The sequence below is a fragment of the Euprymna scolopes genome, chromosome 10 (genome assembly GCF_053919585.1).
Source record: "Euprymna scolopes isolate OS-2025 chromosome 10, ASM5391958v1, whole genome shotgun sequence".
Classification (NCBI taxonomy): Eukaryota; Metazoa; Mollusca; class Cephalopoda; order Sepiida; family Sepiolidae; genus Euprymna; species Euprymna scolopes.
The window spans coordinates 23,298,448-23,309,896 of record NC_136491.1 but is presented as its reverse complement, the minus strand read 5'-3'; positions in this window follow the sequence as shown (position 1 = coordinate 23,309,896).

Here is an 11,449-nt window from a genome sequence, read left to right as displayed (position 1 = left end):
CCAAAATCTCAATACACCTTATGTCAAATCTCGAGTCTCTAGACCGAAAATTGACAAAGTTATTTGGTAGGGAAATGTACACAGACACACACACACCCAGACATTTTGACTTTTATAGATATATAGATTTACTGTTTGATAACATAATTATTGAATATATATATATATGTATATATATATATATATATATATATACAATTATAAAACTCAAATAACCTTGTAACGAGTGATGTAACTCACTTTCTGGTTTACGACATCCGGTTACACATGCGCGCATAAACATTAACCCATAACAACGTAAACAAATAAACACAAATCGCTTCTTTTGCAGATTTAGACATACGCACTGAAATATTAACGTTATTATTTTATTATTTCGAAATTACTATTTAACATGGGAAGAGTGGGGGTATTTTGCAACTATTCTTTATTACAACTATACTCTCGCTATTTTCTTACAACTAAACAACTTTAACCCGTTAACAAACATAAAAACAATTGTAGTAGAGCCAAGACTACTACTACTACTACTACTACTACTACTCTCTATCCGTCCCTTTTCCTTCCTTCCTTCCTCCCTTCCTTCTTTCCTTCCTTCTTTTTTATTTTTTGTTTACATTTCTAGATACAAAATAGTTGTGTGAGAACGGTGAATTTGTTGACACATTTACTAATCTGTTTCAATATTAGTTTTATTTTCTTTATTTAGGTTTTATTTTTTTTTTTTTTTTGCTTCAGGTTTTATAAATTATATTTTTTTTTTTTTTTAGATTTTAAGTTTCTATAACTTGGTTAAAGGATTCCAATATGGGTTTTTCATTCTTATATTTCTCATCGGTAGGTTCATGTGCGTTTTTGCTGCTAAATGACTTTCGTTGGCGTTTGATTCATAGAAAAATCATGTTTAATTTTCGATTTTTGAGCAATTATTCGGAAAAATATGTAACTTTACATGAAGAGGGAAGATTTTTTTCATGTTTGAGTGATCCGTCCGTGATTCTTTATTTTAATATACTTTCATAGAAATGTTTCTGTTATGTCAAAAAAAAACTATTTTCTTTACGTCACAAGTGTCACGCTCATACATGAATTTCATAGCTAATATAACATACTGGCCCAACGGGTCACGAGTAGTCTAATATATATATATATATATATATATATATATATATATATATATATATAAACAAATTTAGAAGGTCGCGACACGGGGCATACTAATGTTTCGGGCAGATGGATGGTTAAAACCACAAGTTTCCGTCGGGCAATATAAAATAGTGTTTGTTTTTCACAGAAAAAAACAGTTTTCAAATGAAGAATAAGAAAACTCTAATTGTTTTTGAAAACATTATCTAAAAATTAAGAGGGAGGAAGAGGGAGAGGGAGAGGAGCAATGTGACTTATAAACTCCAGACATTAAAAGTCAAGACAGAAAAAACAAAAGAAGAAAGAAGAAAATAAGGCGTATTCAATGTTTTCTATATAAAGAGAAGAGGGGTTGCTTAGAAATCATTAGACAGAGGTGGACTAATTATACAATAGGGAGGGGAGGTGGCAAGTGGAAATGGGGTATAGACAATCCAAGGATAGAAATATTATAACGTCGTTGAATTATATATATATATATATATACTAGCAATCGGTGCCCGGCGTTGCCCAGGTGCTTTGAAGTGTATGCTGAGGAAAAAAAAGGTCAATTTTTTTAAACTTTGACCCCTATTATGACCTCTTAACATTTATTGTTTAGGGATCAAGTAAAGTTAATAAGTTAGATCCATGTCCAAGGAATCTATATATAAAATATCACGTGTTCAGACCTTAAATTGTAGGAGGAGTTTGGTAGAGTTCTCAAAGGTCTAGTTGTTGAATATTGACCACTTAATCGCCAAATTTCTGTCGAAAACCTATCACATCGATTTCCCAAATCTCAGTACCCTGTATATCAAATTTCGAATCTGTAGGCTTAAAATTGACAGAGTTTTAGCGTAGGGAAATGCACACAGACGCACAGACACACACAGACACTATCACTTATACATATATATAAACAGCAACATCATATATATAAGGATAATAGTACGCCATATATATAACAAAATACCATTATTTACTGAAGTGAAAGGAAACCCCAGGGGAACTTTACCCAAAAATAAATCTATATTTTTTTGTGTGTATTGATAGTCTGGTACTTATACAGTTTAGTGACGACATTAAAAAATGGAAATATTGAAAAAAAATTTTATTATACGTAACTGTTATAGACTGAAGTTCTCCGAAAAAAAATTCACTTCATTTGATCAAGTAGTTTTTTTTTACAGCGAAAAACAATGATTTATCACGGCTACGTCAACGTGGCCATTTTGGAAATGTTATTGCAGGCCCAGGAATTCCCCAAGGGCAGGTAACTGCCGCACATAGCAGAATACCTCCATTTTAGGCCAATCTAGCCCTTTCCCCCCCCCCCCACCAGAATGAGATTTTTTTTTTTTTTTTTGCGAAGACAGATGCCATGTTTGGAGTGTTTTTTTGTTTTTTTTAATTTGTAACAGAAGTAAATAAACGAAGTTTCGAAGTTATCCATGCGTGTCCAACTGGGCATGTTTCGAAAATAATCTCGTATAAAAATTCTTCAATTCTTTGCATTCTTCAATTTCTTTGCATATTCAATAGTATTCTTATTTAAAAAAAAAAAATACGCAAAAAAATTCCAGATTTAAAAAAAAAAAAACGTAAAAAAATTGCAGATGTGTTGTGCGCATCTCAATATGGCGAGAAAAAAAAGGCTAGATTGCGAAATTTGGCATAAAATGGAGGTATTCTGCTAGGTACATTTCCAAAATGGCCACGTTGACGTCGTCGTGATAAATAATTGTTTTTCGCTGTAAGAACAAACTACTTGATCAAATGAAGTGAAATTTTTTCTCGGAGAACTTCAGTCTATAACAGTTACGTACAATAAAATGTTTGTTTCAATATTTCCATTTTTTAATGTCGTCACTAAACTGTATAAGTATCGATAGTCTTATCAACACCCCTTTTTTCTATTTATTTAAAAAGAAAATACAACTTTATACAAATTCCCTATTAGTTTTTTTTTTCGGTTCTCTTATACGATGATCATCTTTATTTAACTATTACGTGTAATTATATTCATACAGATATTCTATATGATTTACATTTGCGTAATATTTGCGTAGAAATGAAGAAAATAAAATTTACTGTGTATTTATCGTGTTGCCATAACAACGTGACGTAGCCAAGGACGGTAGTGGACGTGAGTGTGTGTGCGTGTGTGCGCGTGTTTTCGTGCTGTATTGTTTGTAGTAGTAGTAGTAGTACAAATAATCTGTCCAGCGTTTGCTTTCTGAATGGCGGACGTTGAGTCGGAGGTTCGATTTTTAGATTGTAAGTTAGTTTCGTATTTTTCTAATTTGTAAATGGCAAGTTAGAAAAAAATTAAACCCTTCCAAGATGGACAATAAATAAAGCCATAATATTTTATGGTAAAATTAAGAGCCTACGAACCATAGTTTTTTAGGAGATGTGATTATTGGATTAACCAATCAGAAATCGTCTGTGGCACACACATCTCTGTTTTTATAGATATATATATATATATATATATATATATATATATATATATATATATATATATATATATATGTATATATATATATGATTACGAACTCATATATATATATATATGTATATATATATATATATATATATATATATATATATATATATATGAGGGGCGTGCAATAAGTAATGCCCCTGACCCACTTCCAGTGGGCAGATCTAGCTGAAATTTTTCATGTGCAATGATTTATGTATCTACGGATTATGTGGCAAACTACAGCTCTGAACTAATTGTGGTTTCTGTTTTACAGGTGTTTGAACTAAGTCAGGTGTGAAATGGAGCCTGTTGAATGTCGATCAGTGATCCGGTTTTTGTATTTGAAAGGACGCACACCACAGGAGACTTTTGATGAAATGAAAGAAACTTATGGTTATAATACGCCATTATATCATTATATGACCTAGTGAAACGCTGGCATTGTGAATTCAAACATGGCCAAAAGTCTGTGGAAACAGCTCCCAGACCTGGTCGCCCCCCCCTTCTGCCATTGATGAGGCATCTGTCTGTCAAGTTGAGGATGCCATTTTGGAAGATTGGCACATTACTATTTGCCAAATAGCCCAAGATGTCAAGATTAGTACAGGGTCTGTGGAAACTATCATTCATGACCATTTGTATATGCATAAGGTGTCTGCCAGATGGATTCCCAGGTTGCTCACACAATTCCAGAAGCAAGAACGCGTCGAGTGCTTGAGGATGAATTTGGAGATGTGCCAAGAAGATGAGTCAAAGTTTTTCAAAAGACTGATTACACAGGATGAAACCTGGGTCCATCACTATGATCCAGAGACCAAAGCCCAGTCAATGCAGTGGAAGCACGAACTCACCACCTCCAAAGAAGACAAGTGTGCAGCCCTCCGCTGGCAAGGTCATGCTCACAGCCTTCTGGGACCAGGACGGAGTAGTGATGACAGATTTCCTGGCAAAGGGTACCACAATTACAGGAGCCTATTATGCTTCACTTTTGAGGAAATTAAGGGAAGCTATCAAAATCAAGAGGCGGGGCAAGATCAGCAAAGGTACCCTCCTCCTGCAGGACAACTCTCCGGTCCACAACTCGCATGTCGCCAGATCAGAAGCACGGGCGTGTGGTTATGAAATTTTTCTCCCATCCTCCCTACTCTCCTGACCTTGCAACCTCTGACTTTCACCTCTTCCCAGCCATGAAGTTGTTTTTGAAAGGAAAGCGTTTCCCAGATGATGCAACCTTGATTTCTGAAGTCACATCGTGGTTGGAAGACCAACCTGGGGTGTTCTACAAAAACGGTCTCCAGACGATGGGAGAAATGCATAACTCTGGGTGCTTCCTACGTAGAGAAAGACTAATAACTGTGTCCAGTTTCGTTGCTCTACTGCTATGGGAAGTGGGTCAGGGGCATTACTTATTGCACACCCCTTGTATATATATATTTTTTCAGAATAAAATTATACATCTAAATATATATATATGTGTGTGTGTGTGTGTGTGTGTGTGTGTGTGTGTGTGTGTGTGTGTGTGCGTGTGTGTGTGTGTGTGTGTGTGTGTGTGTGTGTGTTTTATTTTTTATTACCGTTTTATCAGTTTGGGTACATATGTTTCGGATGTTTGACCATGTTTACGATCCAACAGTCTCGTAAGACCTTCTGTAAGGTCTGACGAGGCTGTTGGATCGTAAACGTGGTCTAACATCAGAAACATATAACCAAACAGATAAAACGGTAATAAAAAAATAAAACACATATATTGCTCTGCAGTAGTATTGGGCACTCTTTTAAGGTTTTTACTAATTACCAGTTTTACTAAATATATATATATATATATATATATACATGGCGATTAAGCTACTCTGAATATTCCGCGTCTCATCCACTCTGGAATTCTTCAGGCTTATGCGTGAATTTTGTGGTTGTCTTTTTATACACGCACCTTTTATTGAGATTTTAGTTAGCCAATCAGCTTTCTAGTATCCACCGCGCCCTTCCTATCAGCCAATCAACATGCACTTACATGACAAAGGCCCATTTGACCTCTGGTTGGCCTGATTCTTTGTGTGTGCTCTATTTAGCCTGGATATCTAGTGTTTTGACCTGTTTTAAATCTAGGTTAGGTTTTTTTTATGTTAGTTTATATATACATATATATATATATATATATATATATATATATATATATGAAATGAATAGTTATATATATATATATATATATATATATATATATATATATATATATATAATTTTTATCGGACCCATTATATAAACAAAAGAAATTGTTCCAAGGAAATGCCTAATTCGGATCATTACATTGTGATGTGGATTACTCAAAATACAGATTGGATCACATTACCTCACTGCTATCAAAGACATTCACTTCGGATTTTATCATGCAATTTGGATGTGAATTTTTATATACTTTTCATTAACTTCCCTTACTCTATGACATTTAAATACTTAAACAATTTTTAATTGTGATTTTCCATGTCTCACTGACGTTAGCAAATAAGGTGTAAACCATTATAATTATTTGCTAATATTTTCTCTCCTGAAGAGATGGTAGACATCGAAATCCTACAGGATAAGGAGTTATAATATTTCAAATGTATTTTTTGTCTTACATAAAATAATAAAATTCTGTTGATTTGAAATTCAAACATTTCACGTCATAAATTTGTAAATTCATTGGATGACTAAAATTTCATTTATATATATATATATGTGTGTGTGTGTTTGTGTGTGTGTGTATGTGCATATAACTTGATTGCCATCAGCTAGAATCGAAACCAGAAAATTCAGCGCTCCCGCTGTATTTTATTACTATTTAACGTGAAGACACATGGATATCAAATATTTACAAACATATAAATATATTTTTTCATGCGTAGAGGATAAACATTAAATCAACTTGTGACAGCTAATTTCTAAATTTTTTCTATCTTGACCCTTAGCAGCAATTTTTACCGAGTAAAAATCAAATCAAATTTGTTCCACAGGTCAAAATAGCCATATATATTAAGTTCCCGTCCGTAGAAGTCCTAAGTAATTTACAATTGTATTCGGAACTGAATTTTACTTAGTACTTTATCTGTTGTGCCACAAGTTATTCCATCGATAAATGAATTGAAGTGAATTGCTTGAATTCTCAATAACATGATACCGCGATTAACATAAAAAACGGACTATTCAGAATAAAATATTAATTTTGTGGGGATGCATTTGCTTTACTTTATTTAAGTATATGGGAGAAGTTTTTATTATTAATGAAACAAAATATAAGTAACCTTGCCCGGTCGTAAAATACGCTTAAATATATTTTAATTCACGCAGATTTCGTATTTATTATCATTCTTGATTGAATATTATATTGTACCTAATATATAATACTGATTTCAAAACATTTTTAAAAATTACTTTGATTTCAAAACATTTTTTAAAATTTACTTTGACGATAGAATCGAAACCAAAACATTTAGTACTCCAGATGCATTCCCAAACGTTTGAACTATTGACATACAATAAGGATTTAAAACTAAACCACTTCAAGCTATTAATGAATTCGCGCATGCGCAAAAGGAATAGATATATGTCGGCAAGTTGAAATGAACATTTTTGCATTTCAACTTGCCGATATATTTTTATACGCATTATTTATCCATCCAAACAAAGATTTTACTCGTTCCAAACCATCCTTGCTGTATGATTACTAGTTACTATTAATTTCAGTGTTATGTGACCAGTAGTTTAAGAGTTTATCGGTTAAATATTTACACACAGACACGCGCACATACATGCATCCACTGTTTTATATATAGAGATAATATATTCTGGCGGATTTTAACCTGATAATGAATATTCATATATCGATTTGTGGTTATTTTCTATCCGTGATTGATAAGTTTTTTTTTTACATTCCTTTCTTTGTAGTTAAATGATTCAAGCTTTCAAGCTTTTTAGCCCAGGTGTATATTATAGGATATGTTATAATATTACACTTTATTGTTCTGTTTTTCGGTCAGTGAATTGAAAGTTGTGGTTAAAACAACCAAGCGTTAAATAGCTGCCGAAAACTCGTTACTCCAAATCTCAACGCTCTGCTGTCAACTCCCAAACGCGAGACTCTACCGTGAAAACTCAGCTCTAGAACACGACGCACTATTGACAACACTAGCTACTCTGACATCCAAATCTAAAATCAACAGTCTCTGAAAAATCGGGCTTCTTATATCCAACCGGAAACATTTCATTAGCATATTAGGTTACAATACCGCAAGCATACAAGGAGAAAAGGCAGCCATATTTTTTTTTTCTTCATTATTTTTGTCTGCGCTGAACTCTACAGACTGCGCACAGGCAGGTTTGTACTAATTTTTTAAGTGTTTAATTATAGAAGAGCAACTTATTCTGCCTTTGGTGGCATTTCAAATGACATAAATCCTTGTAAACGGTAGTAATTTTGACTTTTGTCTTAATCCAGAATGCCCATTTTGTGGGGGTTGGATTTTCCTTCTTTTTTTTAACATGTAAGTCACCACTTATCAAGGCCAGGAAGCCACTCGGGGATAAGGGTTATTGCGTGTACAGTAATTAGTGGGATAGTATCGTAGTGATTGTTAGTATTGGAGATTTGATAAAGTGTCTTACTTAAGGGGCCGGTTCATCAGGAATTTGTTTATGTTGGACTTGAAAACATCTAAGTTGTACTCAGATGGGAAACAGGCAGACAGAAGAGAGTTCCACTGGCGTGCACTTCTAAGAAAGAAGCTTTGTTCATGAAATCCACGTTTTGACTTAGGCACAGACAAAGAGTGAGGGAAATTACTGACAGTGGCTTCAGCTAGACGGGTGTTTATCGTGAAAGATTGGCGAGGGGGGACCAGGGATTGGAGCTCAGACGAGCTCCTGCCATGGAAGTAACGGTAAAACAAAGGAAAGCTCGCTACGTCTCTTTTGTGTTTCCTTCGTATTCATAAACCAACCCTGTGTTAAATAGTATATACGGTATAATCGCGTTAACACACTGGTTCTCTTCAGATCACCGAAGTTAAGCAACGTTGAGCCTGATTAGTACCAGATGGTATTTAACAATGTCGACTCAGGAGAGATGTGATTGGAGATTGCGAACCTCCTGCCATAAAAGGCACCCGTTCGTGAGTATCTATAGTCTGTCAAACTACTTTCGCTGATACTGTTACATGATAAGGGCTGTCCCCTTTTCATGTAAGTATAAAAATAGAGAGATTTAGTTAAAATGAAAATAAAATGAGAGAAAGCAGAAATCGAACCTTGGATATAAGTTTTAAAGAACAATAGGTTTAAATGGAATGTCCAGTAAATTGTTAATTCTGATGAAATAAATAATAAATAAACTATTCAATTCTTAGAAAGAATCTGGATAATAAAATATGGGTTAAATAAATTAGATATGTAGGTTGAATTCCTTTGTGGAAATAAAGAAAAAAATAGGTTATTGGAAAATCAGAATGTTCGGGAAACGTGCGACTCGTGCATGTGATGGCACGTGAGTTTGGTCACGTTGGCCGGACATGCATGAATTTCTCAATATAGGAAGTGAGAGTTAGTTAGAGAGAGACAGTCAGTGAGAAACTCAGAGAGAGTCTGGAGTTTGAAATTCGAACGTCTAGAAGCGAGACGATCACTTTTAAACTTAATATGTGAAGCTTTGAATTCTTGATGAGAAAACCACGGCCGGTCGTGAAGAAATAAACCCATCATGTGTTTTGATAAAGCTCGTCTTTGTGTTTGTGATTCTTACAAAAAGGTAAAGTGAATTGTTATTATATGTCTGTGTTATAAAATGTCGTGACATACACATCTCATATCCACAATGTGAATCTACATCTCATATCAACACTAAGACTGTCTGAACACTATCTCCTCACTCTAAGAGCTTTCTTCTTCTACACTTCCAAGTAAAGAACATTTTTAATATATATGAATCTTCATAAAACGAACAATCTCTCTTACAACAACATCTCTCTCACAACATCCCTCTCTAGAACTCTTACAACACATCTCTCTTCTAAGACTGCGCTTATAATAAGACTCTCTCAATGAAACCTCTATATAACAATACATGTCAGTAGTTTGAGTTTTTTTAAATAATTAAAGAAAAAAATAATTATTTTGTGACTCTTCGAAATTTGAAAGCATTTAAACTCTGATACTTATGCAGAATACGGCATAATCACGTTGACACATCGGTTCTCGTTAGACCACATAAGTTAAGCAACGTTGATCCTGGTGAGTACCAGATGGCTGACCAATTTGGGAATTCCAGGCGCTGTATGCAGGAGGACGTCGACATCTACCTGCAAGAGTTGCAGAAACCTAACGACGTCATCAAATATCTATTAAATATTTTTTACGAGCATAAAAGTTATCTATGGATATGCATGTTTCTAAGTATCACCTGGCATGGCTAAACTTAGATACTTAAAAACAAAACATAGCATGGCTAAACTTAGATACTTAAAAACAAAACATATTCAAATGTTTAATGAATAAAAAATTAATAATTACAAATAATGTATATATATATATATATATATATATATATATATATATATATATATATACATATGTACACACAGTAGCGTCCAAAACTAAGGGACAACATTTTAAAACCTCATATTTGTTAGAAATAACAAATGTGAAAAGCTGAAATTTTGACAACTGGCAGTCGTTATCATCCATAATAATATATTAAAATTTGAATCATTTTCAAAGTATAGAAAAAGAATTATAACAATTATTTATTTATTTTCAAAATAGGAACGTCCAAAAGTAATAGATTATTGGCTCTATAATAATAAATATGAAATATGAATAAAACTAAAGTATCATATTTAAGCGTATTTTACGATCCGGGCCACGCCGGGTGGCCACTACTATATATTGAGTACAATATAATAATCAATACAGAATTGCCGCTATAATAATAAATATAATATCTGCATGAATTAAAATATAATTATTAAACGTATTTTACGATCGGGCAACATCAGGTGGTCTGCTAGTACACACACACGCACATACATATATTTGTTGTTTGCTGATCAATAATCAATGACGTTTGATTTATCTTTGAATTTATTGACTCTTCGCTGGACACAATTGGAACATAACCAAGTAATAACTTTGCTAAGGAAAAAAAAAACAAGAACAGATCGATTCTTAAAACGTGTTCATTTAATCTGCGCGTTTAGCAACATTTTTTTTTTTACTGTTTTTCGCCCCAAACACAGCATAGTACCACTTGAACGTAAGGGGCTACAATTTGTAACCAAATCTAAAGGGATACGATGTAACGAGTTAAGCAGCAAGGTTTGTTCACATTACATTTGAATTTCTGCATCTCGAGACGGTCGGAGAGCAGGGACACAGAAGGGAATTCCAAAGTCTAGCAGTTCGAGAGGAAGAACTATTAGAGTAGAAGAAGGTTTTCCGGTATTTAAGGTTCTCTACGGTATGGGGCGGGATTTTGCTGCTTGTCGGGTTTGTCGGGGGTATTTATACGTCGAGGGGATACAAGTATTTTCTAGCTTGTCGAAGGGCATTCTATTAAAAATACTTTAAAACAAGCACAGCGATACAACATTGCGGCAAGGGGACAAAGGTTGGAGTTTGGTTGATAGTGTGGTTTGGTTGACCTATTAAGGAAGATTCTTTTTAAACCCTGTCTAAGAATGCGAAACTCGTAGTCCAGATGCATTAGTCCAGATGTGGCAACAATACACCATGCATAGGTGAATGGTGGCTTTGTAGAGATACAGGAGAATCTCGGTTGTGAATAATTTTCTAGCGCCATTTTTTTCA